General features: G+C 40.2%; 1 protein-coding gene across 1 annotated transcript in view; it reads left to right on the top strand.

The window, feature by feature from the left end:
• AEBP2 (AE binding protein 2) overlaps positions 1-11,383 on the top strand; it is a 179,234-nt gene that overhangs the window by 153,187 nt on the left and 14,664 nt on the right. The gene's annotated exons all lie outside the window — the stretch shown is intronic.

The following is an 11,383-nucleotide window of genomic DNA, read 5'->3' as shown; positions in this document are numbered from 1 at the left end:
AGAACAAACTCTGAGACTCTGAGATTTCTTTGCAGGAGGTTGGTTGGACAATTTTCTCATAAATAATGCCTGTATAGAGCTGAAGGAAGCAGGACTGGGCAGGGGGAGCATTACAACCGTGGTAGAATTTTCTAATAACAGTGGACTTAGCGATCCCACGGGGAACAGTGGATCTGGGATGGCCATTTGGTGAGGTCTTGGTTTGAGGCAAAGGCTTAAGCCTTTGTACCTCATCATTGAATGTAGGCTTCTCTTGGGGAGGGAGAAACTTTGGGGGCAAACTTGGCCTTCTTCTGCTGAGGGCAATCCAGAAAGTGATACAGCCAAGAGCCTGGCAATGGGGAGAATGACTGTCTTGGAGCTGAAGCGGGGAATCTGGGCAGTGCCCCCCAGTAGACACTGCATACCACTCTCTCTTCTCCACTGTGTTCGCTTTTGCAGTTCTATCCAAAACAACAACAATCTTGGGTTTGTGTTTTCTGAAACTGGCAGTATTCCAGCTTTTGTTCAACTATTTTCATTTTCTCAGAAGAAATGACTAGAGAGAAAGTGACATATATCATGAGAAATGCAAAGGGTCTGAGATTTTGTCCTACTTGCTAGCTAATGAGGTAGCCTGCCACAGTTTCATAGATGCTGGCAGAAGACATGCTATTCCTGGGTCAGAGACAAAAGACTATTAATCACGGCACAACAGGCAATGTGAACTTCATGTTCACACAATTCTTCTTACCCTCTCCAGTCCCACAGGGGTCACGTGGAGTGGCCCGTGTGGATATTATGTGTGCTCTGGTTTTGTGTTCCAGCTGAGGAACTCTAAGCTTAGGAGACTTAGAGCTCAGAAAGCCTCGCTATTTCATAGTGGATTGCAAGCAAATTTGCTCAAACTTTACCCTAAAAAGACAAACACGGTTAATTCTGAGATGACTTCTCATTAGTGCGTGGTTTTTATTACTTATTGTTTGGGCTCAGATTATTAGGGTGAGATGTCAGAAGCATGGGCAAGTTGTTGGATTGCTTTACTACTTAACACGAAGGTAGATACAAGGAAGGTGAAGTTTGGGAGAGAAGAAGGCAGCGTTACTCAAATCATGAGACGTTCTGTAGTTGTAATTGCATGATTGATGGGGGTGGTTGCTCTGGATTGCAGCCCTCCCACACTCCCTTGAGCTGTCTTCTGGGCAGGGCTGGCCACAAAATAGCCATCCTTGATCTCCACCACTGCTGTGATCTCTAGATGACAGCTTCAACTCAGACACCAGTTTGGAGTTGAACTTGGGTCTGATGCTGTCCCTTTTGTTGGATCATCGGACTTGACAGTGGCTGTGCAGCAGCACTTTAGACTGCAGGGTCTACACTTGGCAGCTGAGATGGACACAAAAATTCAGAGCCTCATACTTGGAATGCTTCAAAGTCATGATGCCATATCACCACACCTAGGCCAAGAAAACATGTCGAGGCCCATTTGGGTTTACCTGGGAGGGCCAGGTGGCCACCTCCTTCTATTTAGAGATGAAGTGTTCTGTCTGACCGTATGTACCATATGCACCATAAAGTCTTGGCAATGGCACAGAACCACCTTTTCTAGTTAATGGAAAGTTTAAAGCTATTTGCAGTCCATTGTCATTTGAGCCCAACAGTTGAGACTTGAGCCTTGAAAAAACGTTAATCATGAATTTCTGACTTCCATTTCCATTTATCTAAATCCCATGGTAGGAACTGTTGCTAGAACGTTGTGCATAAAAAGTGAGTCAGGGCTGCCCTGGTAGTACAGTGGTTAGGAATCTGCCTGCCAATGCAGAGGACACGGGTTCGATGCCTGGGCTGGGAAGATCCCACGTGCCGCAGAGCAATTAAGCCCGTTCGCCACAGCTACTGAGCCTGCTCTCTAGACCCTGCACGCCACAGCTACTGAGCCTGCTCTCTAGAGCCTGTGCGCCACAGCTACTGAGCCTGCTCTCTAGAGCCTGTGCGCCACAGCTACTGAGCCTGCTCTCTAGAGACCATGCGCCAAAACTACTGAAGCCTGCTCTCTAGAGCCCTAGAAGCTCAACTAATGAGCCTGTGTGCTGCAGCTACGGAAACCTGCACGCCTAGAGCCCGAGCTCCGCAACAAGAGAAGCCCACATACCACATCAAAGACCCAAAGCAGCCAATAAATAAAAATAAATAAATTTATTAAAAAAAAAAAAGTGAGTCAGTGATTCCTTAGGTTCATTTTCTAGGTTCATGTGGCGTGACTTCATTTTGTAAGCTCCTGGGTATGTGCTTCAATGGCACAGTCCATAACGGCCATCAGAGATTCTAATACCTGAATGTTTGTGTGTGATAAACAAGGAAAAGCTTAGAGTGCAGATAAAAATGAGTCGGTATTAGTTCTGTTGTATAGCTAGAGGAACTGACATTTAGCAAAGTTAGATAATTTGACCAAGGTCATATGACCACTAAGTGAGAGAGTTGAGATTTGAATGCAGCTGCAAGTTCAAAGACTTGTTGTAAACTACTGTGGTACAAGTGCTACCCTTCTGCTTTGAGACTGCTTCCAGTTCTGTGGGGCTGCACTCTGAGAATAGTAATGGTAGGGATTGAGTTATTGATGGGTCATTTGGAAAAATGGCTCTTTCACAAATCTTGGGAGAACTCTGTAGAAGCTCAGGGCTGCACCTGTAATGCCTCACCCTTCAGTACATTAGTTAGAAGTAGAAATTGTTTTCTTGAATTAGTTTGAAAATCTTAGGCCTAAAAACTCAAGTTCATGAATTTTTTATTAATCACATAGCTAAGTGTAAGCCTTTTGGAAACCGAAAATTTATAATTTAGGCAAACTTGACATGACCAAGTGAAAAATACATAGGTGAAGATTCATCCTTTCTTTGAAGATTTTTAGGCTAAAGCAGCCTCTTAAGGGCTGACCTTATGATTAGTAAAAGAATGTAATTTAAAAAAAAAAAGAATGTAATTACAGGGTATGGTATGAGAAGTATTTTGAACACGCAAACACCCCAAACCCCTAAACTTTCAATGCTTTGTAATAGTTTGAAATTTTACCATTAGAGATTCATTCCTTTGAGATGTCATAGCTTTTTAGACTTCACTCATATGTATGAACACCAAGGGAGGAACACCTGAAAAACTTTGCTAATACCTAAGGACTAGGGGGCAGAATTGGCAGCTAGCTGAGAGCAGTACCCTGAGGACTGAGATTGACTAGGCAACAGGGAGAGGCAAGGTTCTCTGGGATGGAAGATGACCCACTTTCCAGCATGGAACCCTTAGCTCTACACTTCCTCAGTGTGTCTTCCACAAGCTCCAAATTTCTTTAAATTTTGCTTTGAAGCATACTGTTTGCTTTCCACATCTGTTTTCATATTGCCATATAATTGCTTGCTAGCTCTGTTGAGAAACATGTTTTTGTTTCAGACATGCACACGTGTGCTCATCCCAAACCCCACAGCTAATGCAAGAATAGAGATAATCTCTTTGACCTCAGTGTCTAGTATGGCACTGGTTAAAGGTCAGAGTTCAGACTATGTGAGTTTTATGTCCTTCCTAGAATTATGGCAATAATGTAGCAAGATGAAATAACTTGGTGAATGATGCTAGGTTAGGAAGTGGCAGAGTTAAGTGTTTCTGTCTCTGAATCCAGCACTTTGTTCCTTACCCAAGAGACTCTTTTGTTAAAAGGAAGGAAACAAAAGTAGCAGGGCCCAGGAGATAAGCTTTTCTATTCCATAACTCATCTTAACTTGTCCCTAAGTGTGTAATAAAAACTAAACCTTTATTTCCTTTGGTATAGCCTAATCTCTGATTTTTCCTGGAACTCTGGAGAGAGAGCATTCGAATTGCCTAAGTTTTTTTTTTTTTTTAATAAATTTATTTATTTATTTATTTAACTTATTTATTGGCTGCATTGGGTCTTCGTTGCTGCACACGGGCTTTCTCTAGTTGCTGCGAGTGGGGGCTACTCTTCATTGTGGTGCGTGGGCTTCTCATTGTAGTGACTTCTCTTGTTGTGGAGTGCGGGCCCTAGGCGCATGAGCTTCAATAGTTGTGGCACATGGGCTCAGCAGCTGTGGCTCACGGGCTCTAGAGCACAGGCTCAATAGTTGTGGCGCACGGGCTTAGTTGCTCCGTGGCATGTGGAATCTTCCCAGGGCAGGGCTTGAACCCATGTCCCCTGCATTGGCAGGCGAATTCTTTACCACTGCGCCACCTAGGAAGTCCTTGCCTAAGTTTTTCAAAGTTTCTCTCCTAAAACCAGTAGGATTGGGTAGGAGAATGTCAGCCAGGTTGAACATTCCGGTCCAGCTTTGTATCTTGAGGGAATGCTACTCTTTATTGATTGAAGCCACCGCAGGGAAACCCCTGGCAAATGACAGTGTTGGGACATAGGGCTTAAATTTGCCTTTATGTTTGATTTTCCTGGAGATGGAACCGTGGCAGAAATTTCCATTTTAAGATACTTGAAATCGCTTCACTTTTGTAATCACTTGATGTTGCTCTTGCTTAAGGAAAGAAATTATTTCATACTACGTAAATTATGTTGCAGCAGTGACTACGTAGGAATGCCAGGCTGGGGCAGTTTGTGTTCACAGAATACTGCTGTTCTTTCCATGAGTGTGTCATCAGGTTCTTCAGGATAGCCAGCAATGATTAGGAGACCCAAGATCCGAGTTATTCTTGGCTCTTCTGCCTTCTCCCATTCAATCTCCATTATCCTTGTTGGGTCTTTAGGCTGAGACTGGAGTCATACTGGTTAATGACTTTCTGCAAAAGAATCTCTGACTACATTCCACAGTGAAATTTCATAGTGAAATCGAATCAGAGGGTTTTGTAGTCTGTTTTAATCTACAGCTGCCCTTGGCTCTTAATATCAAAGTGAGCATTAAAAAAATTAGTCAAGTATATGACCAATTTAAGATTGCCATCCAGCTGAGAGGTCAGTCAGCCTTAAAAGAAAATACCATACTTTCTAAAACAGGTTCCATTTGGGTACCGGAAAGCATCAGCATGCTTTGTGTCATGTGTTAATTTTATATTAAAAGAGCAATCTTCACACATCCTGATTTTATTGAGACCCAGATGAATTCCATCTCCATGACTGTGGCTTGCATTCCAGGAAAATTTGCATGCATTTTCTATTTTCCTGCTTTTTCATGGATATATTTTTAAATCATTGTGGTCTAAGTGTTTAATTCTGGAAGAACCCAAATGATAAAAAGCTGGTATTGTTTTATATTTTACCATCTGCTTTACTATTTGTCTTCCACAGTGAGAACGTTAAAGTGAAATAGGTAGTAAAACTCAATTTAAAGCTCTGATTTAGTGCATACCAGAAAGATAAACTGTATCTAGGTTTTTCCGGCCAGTAAGGCTGAGTTGCCAGATATTTTATGATAGTCTTCTGTTGAGCCATAAGTTATATAGGAGTGTAACAGGGAAGAGCTACATCGGACTCCATGTTGGATCTGTTTCTTTGACTTTGATCTTTGCTTTTTGTTGCTTTTATTATTATAATCATACATAATGGCCTGCCTCAGGGAACTCTGCCCCTGTGCCTGAATGTTAAAGTAAAGAGCCTCTGTTCAGCTCACAGGCAGACAGTTGACCCTGCCCACCTGTGAAGGCTGCTAGACAGAAGAAATTAACACATCCCCTCATGGAGGCTGATCATTCCAGGAAATGTTTTGCAAGACTGGTGGCCCTTTTACGTTACTTCCTTGCCACCTCTCCCTCTGCATTCTACCTTTTTACTTTACTTCCTCACAGCCTCTCCCTCTCTGATTCTGTAAAAGAAACTGGCATCCAGACCCCGATAAAATGGTTTTTTGGAGACACTCCTCTGCCATCTTCTCGGTCTGGTGGCATTCTGAATAAAGTCGTATTCCTTGCCTCAGCACCTCGTTTGATTGATTGGCCTGTCATGCGGTGAGCAGGGTGCGGTCAGACTTGGTAACTGGAGGGCAATTCATTGATCTTTATTCCCAGTTCGTGTGCAGACTACATAGTAAAACGTTTGTGAATACCTCATGTGCTAAAATGAAGTTACCTATGCAATAGATACATTTGGATGGGCTTCCTCTCTGCTTATTGGTGTACTATCAAGATGGTTAATGTTTAAAAAATTTTTTAAATTATTTATTTATTTATTGGCTGTGTTGGGTCTACATTGCTGCATGCGGGCTTTCTCTAGTTGCTGAGAGCGGGGGCTACTCTTAGTGGTGGTGCTTGGGCTTCTCATTGTGGTGGCTTCTCTTGTGGAGCACAGCCTTTAGGCACATGGGCTTCAGTAGTTGTGGCACATGGGCTCAATAGCTGTGGCTCTCAGGCTCTAGAGTCCAGGCTCAGTAGTTGTGGCACATAGGCTTAGTTACTCCACAGAATGTAGGATCTTCCCAGCCCAGGGCTCGAACCCACGTCCCCTGCATTGGCAGGCAGATTCTTAACCACTGTGCCACCCGGGAAGTCCCTGTTTTAAAAATATTTAGAAGGGAGACAAGGGAAAACTCAGAAAAATCTAATTGCTAAGCATCTTATTTCACTGGGGCCATACAGCAGGCAATGAGTTTTGACTCTAGACATATAAACACCAAAAGAAGACAGCTGCTAGATGCTATAAAATAGTTAAATTCTCCATCTGGTTTACAATATGGGCAAGGATTTGCTGCAAATCTGGATTGAATGCCACACCCCAGATAGTTGAGAAATATCTGGGTCCTTTTAGTTCTGGAACATGAAGTGTGGTCCTAAGCACCAAAGCATTAAACTCTCTTAGAAGTAACGGTAAAAATGGGGTAAAGATAAAAGCAATAGCACTTTATTTAAAATTAGCTCTATGTGGTTTCTAAAAGTGATTTTTTTTTATTTTAACATCTCCAAGAATCTGGCAAAGAATAGAGAAATCATATGCCTAGTTTAAGTTTGGGATGACAGTGAAGTGAAAAGAAGCACAAATAAATTTGTTAGACTCAAAACTGGCCTAATAAATAAGGCCACACTGAGTCTGGTATTCCTTCCTTTTCAAAGTTTTATTAGGGGCTTCTCTGGTGGTCCAGTGGTTAAGATTCTGTGCTTCCACTGCAGGGGGTGTGGGTTCAGTCCCTGGCTTGGGAAGTTCTGCATGCCATTCAGTGTGACCAAAAACAACAACAACAAAAAAAACCATAATAAAATTTTATTTAAAAAGTTTTATTAAGGTATAGTTGATTTACAATATTATATAACTCTCAGGTGTACAGCAGAGTGATTCATAATTTTTGAAGGTTATACTCTACTTTTAGTTATTATACAACATTGGATATATTCCCTGTGCTGTACATGTATCCTGATAGCTTATTTATTTTATAAATAATATAATAATTTGTACCTCTTACTCCCCTATCCCTATTTTTCCCTCCTCCATGCCTTCTCCCCCTGGGAACCAATAGTTCTCTATATCTGTAAGTCTGTTTCTTTTTTTCTATATTCACTAGTTTGTTGTATATTTTAGATTCAACATGTAAGTGATATCATGCAGTATTTGTCTTTCTCTCTCTGACTTATTTTGCAAAGCATAATCCCCTCTAAGTCCACCCATGTTGTTGCAAATGGTAAAATTTCATCCTTTTTTTATGGCTGAGTAGTATACCATTGTATATGTATGCCACATCTTTATCTATTCATCTGTGATGGATACCTGTGTTCCTTCCGTACCTTGGCAATTGTGAATAATGCTGCTGTGAACTTTGGGGTGCATGTATCTGGTATTCCTTCCCTTGAAGAAGTAACCTATCTCGTTTAACAAAACAGTCAATATTTTTACTTTAAAAATTATTTTTAATTTAATTTTAAATTGAGCTTATAATTGACATGTAACATTATATTAGTTTCAGGTGTAGAACATGAGTCAACATTTGTATATATTGAGGAAGATCACTGCAATAAGTTCAGTTAACATCCGTAACCACACAAAGTTATAAGTTTTTTTCTTGTGATGAGAACTTTGAGGATCTACTCTCCTAATTTTCAAATATACAATATTATTAACTACAGTCACCATATTGTACATTACATCCCCAGGACTTACTTATTTTATCATTGGAAATATGTAACTTTTGACCTCCTTTACCCCTTTTCTTACTTCCTCCCCCCTCTCCCCCCCCCCCCCCATCAACACCTCTGGCCATCATCAATCAGTTCTCTGTATTTATGAGTTCTTTTTTATTTATTCTTTGATTCCACATGTGTGAATCACACAGTATTTCTCTTTCCCTGTGTGACATTTCACTTAGCATAATGCCCTGAAGTTCCATTTATGTTGTTGCAAATAGCAAGATTTCCTTTTTTATGGTGGGGTAATATCCCATTATGCATATATACTATATCCTCTTTATCCATTCATCTATTGGATGGACATTTAAATTGCTTCCATATCTTGGCTTTTGAAAATAATGCTGCAGTGAACATGGGGGTGTGTTATCTTTTCAAATTAGTGCCCAGAGAAGTTACTATTCAAATACCCAGAAATGGGATTGCTAGATCATAGGTAGGTCTGCTTTTAACTTTTTCAGGAAACTCCATATTGTTTTCCATAGTGGCTGCACCAGTTTTCCTACCAACAACGTACAAGGGTTCCTTTTTCTCCACATTTTAGCTAACACTTGTTGTTTCTTGTCTTTTTATAATAGCCATTTTGACAGGTGTGAGGTGATATCTCATTGTGGTTTTGATTTGCATTTCCCTTTTCATGTACCTGTTAGCCATCTGGATATCTTTCTTGGAAAAAGTATCTATTCAGATCCTCTGCCCATTTTCCAGTCATCTTTTTGTAATTTTGGTATTGAGTTCTATAAGTTCTTTATGTATGTTAGGTATTCACCCCTTATCACTTATATGATTTACAAATATTTTTTTCCTCTTCATTAGGTTGCCTTCATTTTGTTGGTTGTTTCCTTTGCTATGCAGAAGATTTTTAGTTTGATGTGTCCCACTTGTTTATTTTTGCTTTCATTACCTTAACTTTTTGTGTCAAATCCAGAAAATCGCCAAGACTGATCTATGTGTCTGTTTTTATGCCAATACTATACTGTTTTGATTGTAATAGCTTTGTAGTATAGTTTGAAATAAGGAAGCATGATGCCTCCAGGTTTGTTATTCTGAAGATTATTTTGGCTGTTCAGGATCTTTTGTAGTTCTATAAAAAACTTCAGGATTGTTCGTTTCTGTGAAAAATGCCATTGGAATTTTGATAGAGATTGCATTGAATCTGTAGATTGCTTTGGATAGTATAGACATTTTAATAATATTCTTCCAATCCATGAACATGGACTATCTTTCCATTTATTTGTGTCATCTTCTATTTCTTTCATCAGTGTTATATAGTCTTCAGTGTACAGGTCTTTCATCTCCTTGGTTAAATTTGTTACTAGATATTTCATTCTTTTTAATGAAATTAAAGGAAATCATTTTATTTCTCTTGTATTTCCTTTGTATATAGAAATGCAACAGATTTTTGCATATTGATTTTGTATCCTGGAGCTTTACATCTACTAGTTCTAACAGTTTTTTGGTAGAGTCTTTTAGGGTTTTCTATATATATCATGTCATCTGAAATGAATGACAGTTTTTCTTTTTCCTTTCCAATGTGGATGCCTTTTATTTTTCTTTCCTAATTGCTGTGGCTAGGACTTCCAATACTTTGTTGAATAAAAGTGGTGAGAGTGGACATTCTTGTCTTTTTCCTGATCTTAGAGGAAAAGCTTTCAATGGTTCACCATTGAGTATGATGTTAGCTGTAGGCTTGTCATGGATGGCCTTTATTATGTTGCAGTATATTCACACTATATTCACTTTGAGAGTTTTATTATAAATGGATGTTGAATTTTGTCATGTTTTTTCTGCATCTATTGAGACCATCATATTTTTATCCTTTACTTTGTTAATTTTGTGCATCACATTGGTAGATTTGCAGATGTTTAGCCATCCTTGTGTCCCTGAAATTAATCCCACTTGATCATGGTGAATGATTATTTTAATCTATTGTTGAATTTGGTTTGCTAATAATTTTGTTGATTTTTATATCTATTTTCATCGGGGATATTGGCCTGTAATTTTCTTTTCTTGTCATGTCCTTCTCTGGGTTTGTTATAAGGGTAATGCTGGCCTTGTGAAATAAAGTTGGACATGTTCCCAACCTCTTCCATTTTTTATGAAAGAGAGTTTGAGAAGGATTGGTATTAATTCTTCTTTAAATGTTTGATAGAATTCACCAGTGAAATCATCTGGTCCTGGACTTTTGTGTGTAGGGAGGTTTTCGATTACTGATTCAATCTCCTTACTAGTAAGGGGTCTGTTCAGATTTTCTATTTGTTCATGACAGTCCTGATAGCCTGTATGTTTCTAAGAATTTATCCATTTCTTCTAGGTTGTCTGATGTGGGAAGACATTCAGGAGTCTTTCTGAAACCTTGAAAATGTTAAAGTATGTGGGCCGAGCGATGGGATTCAGAATGTCCTGTTTGAGCAGTGGAGGAGCTGAGGGTGCGGGGCGTGGAGACTATGGGGGCATAGGCAGAGGATTGGCCCTCTCTGGGGGCGCAGGCCCTTTCTCACTTGTACCTCATATCACCCTGTTTGGCCCTGAAGGATGGCTGGTTAGCCAGAGACGGGTAAGATTCCTCAGGGGAGGAACAACCTAAGACAGGCACAGCCGTAGAGGGGCCAACATGGGTAGGGCACAGACCCTTCCTCATATCACCCTGTTTGGCCCTGGAGGATGACTGGTTAGCCAAAGACAGGTAAGATTCCTCAGGGGAGGAACAACCTAAGACAGGCACAGTCGCAGAGAGGCCAACAGGGGTGGGGCACAGACCCCTAATATCTGAGAGAGGTCTCCTGCCCCCAGGGCTGTTTTGCTCTCCACGCCCAGCTCAAATCTGCACCCTGCTCGTTCTGAATCCCATCGCTCGGCCCACATACTTTAACATTTTCAAGGTTTCAGAAAGACTCCTGAATGTCTTCCCACAGTCTGAACTTGGAATATCTTGTGCCAGAAAGTGACGAAGTGCTCAAAGAATGGTGGAAACATGTTAGAAAGACATAGAATCCAGGTTAAGTGATTAATCCCATTAGTCAAAGCTGGGACATCTTGAGCATTAAAATTAAAGTAATGATAATGTCAGATATAATCCATTAATAAGATAAAACTCTAAGTCTTACTGATATAAATAAATGGGAAAGAAGGAAAAGGTTTTCCTTATAATAGTTTGCCAACTAATAAATGAAGAAGGATGACAGCCATCATTGTAATAATGGATTCAGGCAAAAACTATCAATGCATGCTAAAACCAGTGATGAAAGTTTGGTGAGGCATTGCCTATTTATAGAGTCTCAAAGTATGTTCTTAA

This window comes from Hippopotamus amphibius, chromosome 12 (assembly GCF_030028045.1).
Source record: "Hippopotamus amphibius kiboko isolate mHipAmp2 chromosome 12, mHipAmp2.hap2, whole genome shotgun sequence".
NCBI lineage: Eukaryota > Metazoa > Chordata > Mammalia > Artiodactyla > Hippopotamidae > Hippopotamus > Hippopotamus amphibius.
This window is presented reverse-complemented; position numbering and strand designations above follow the sequence as displayed.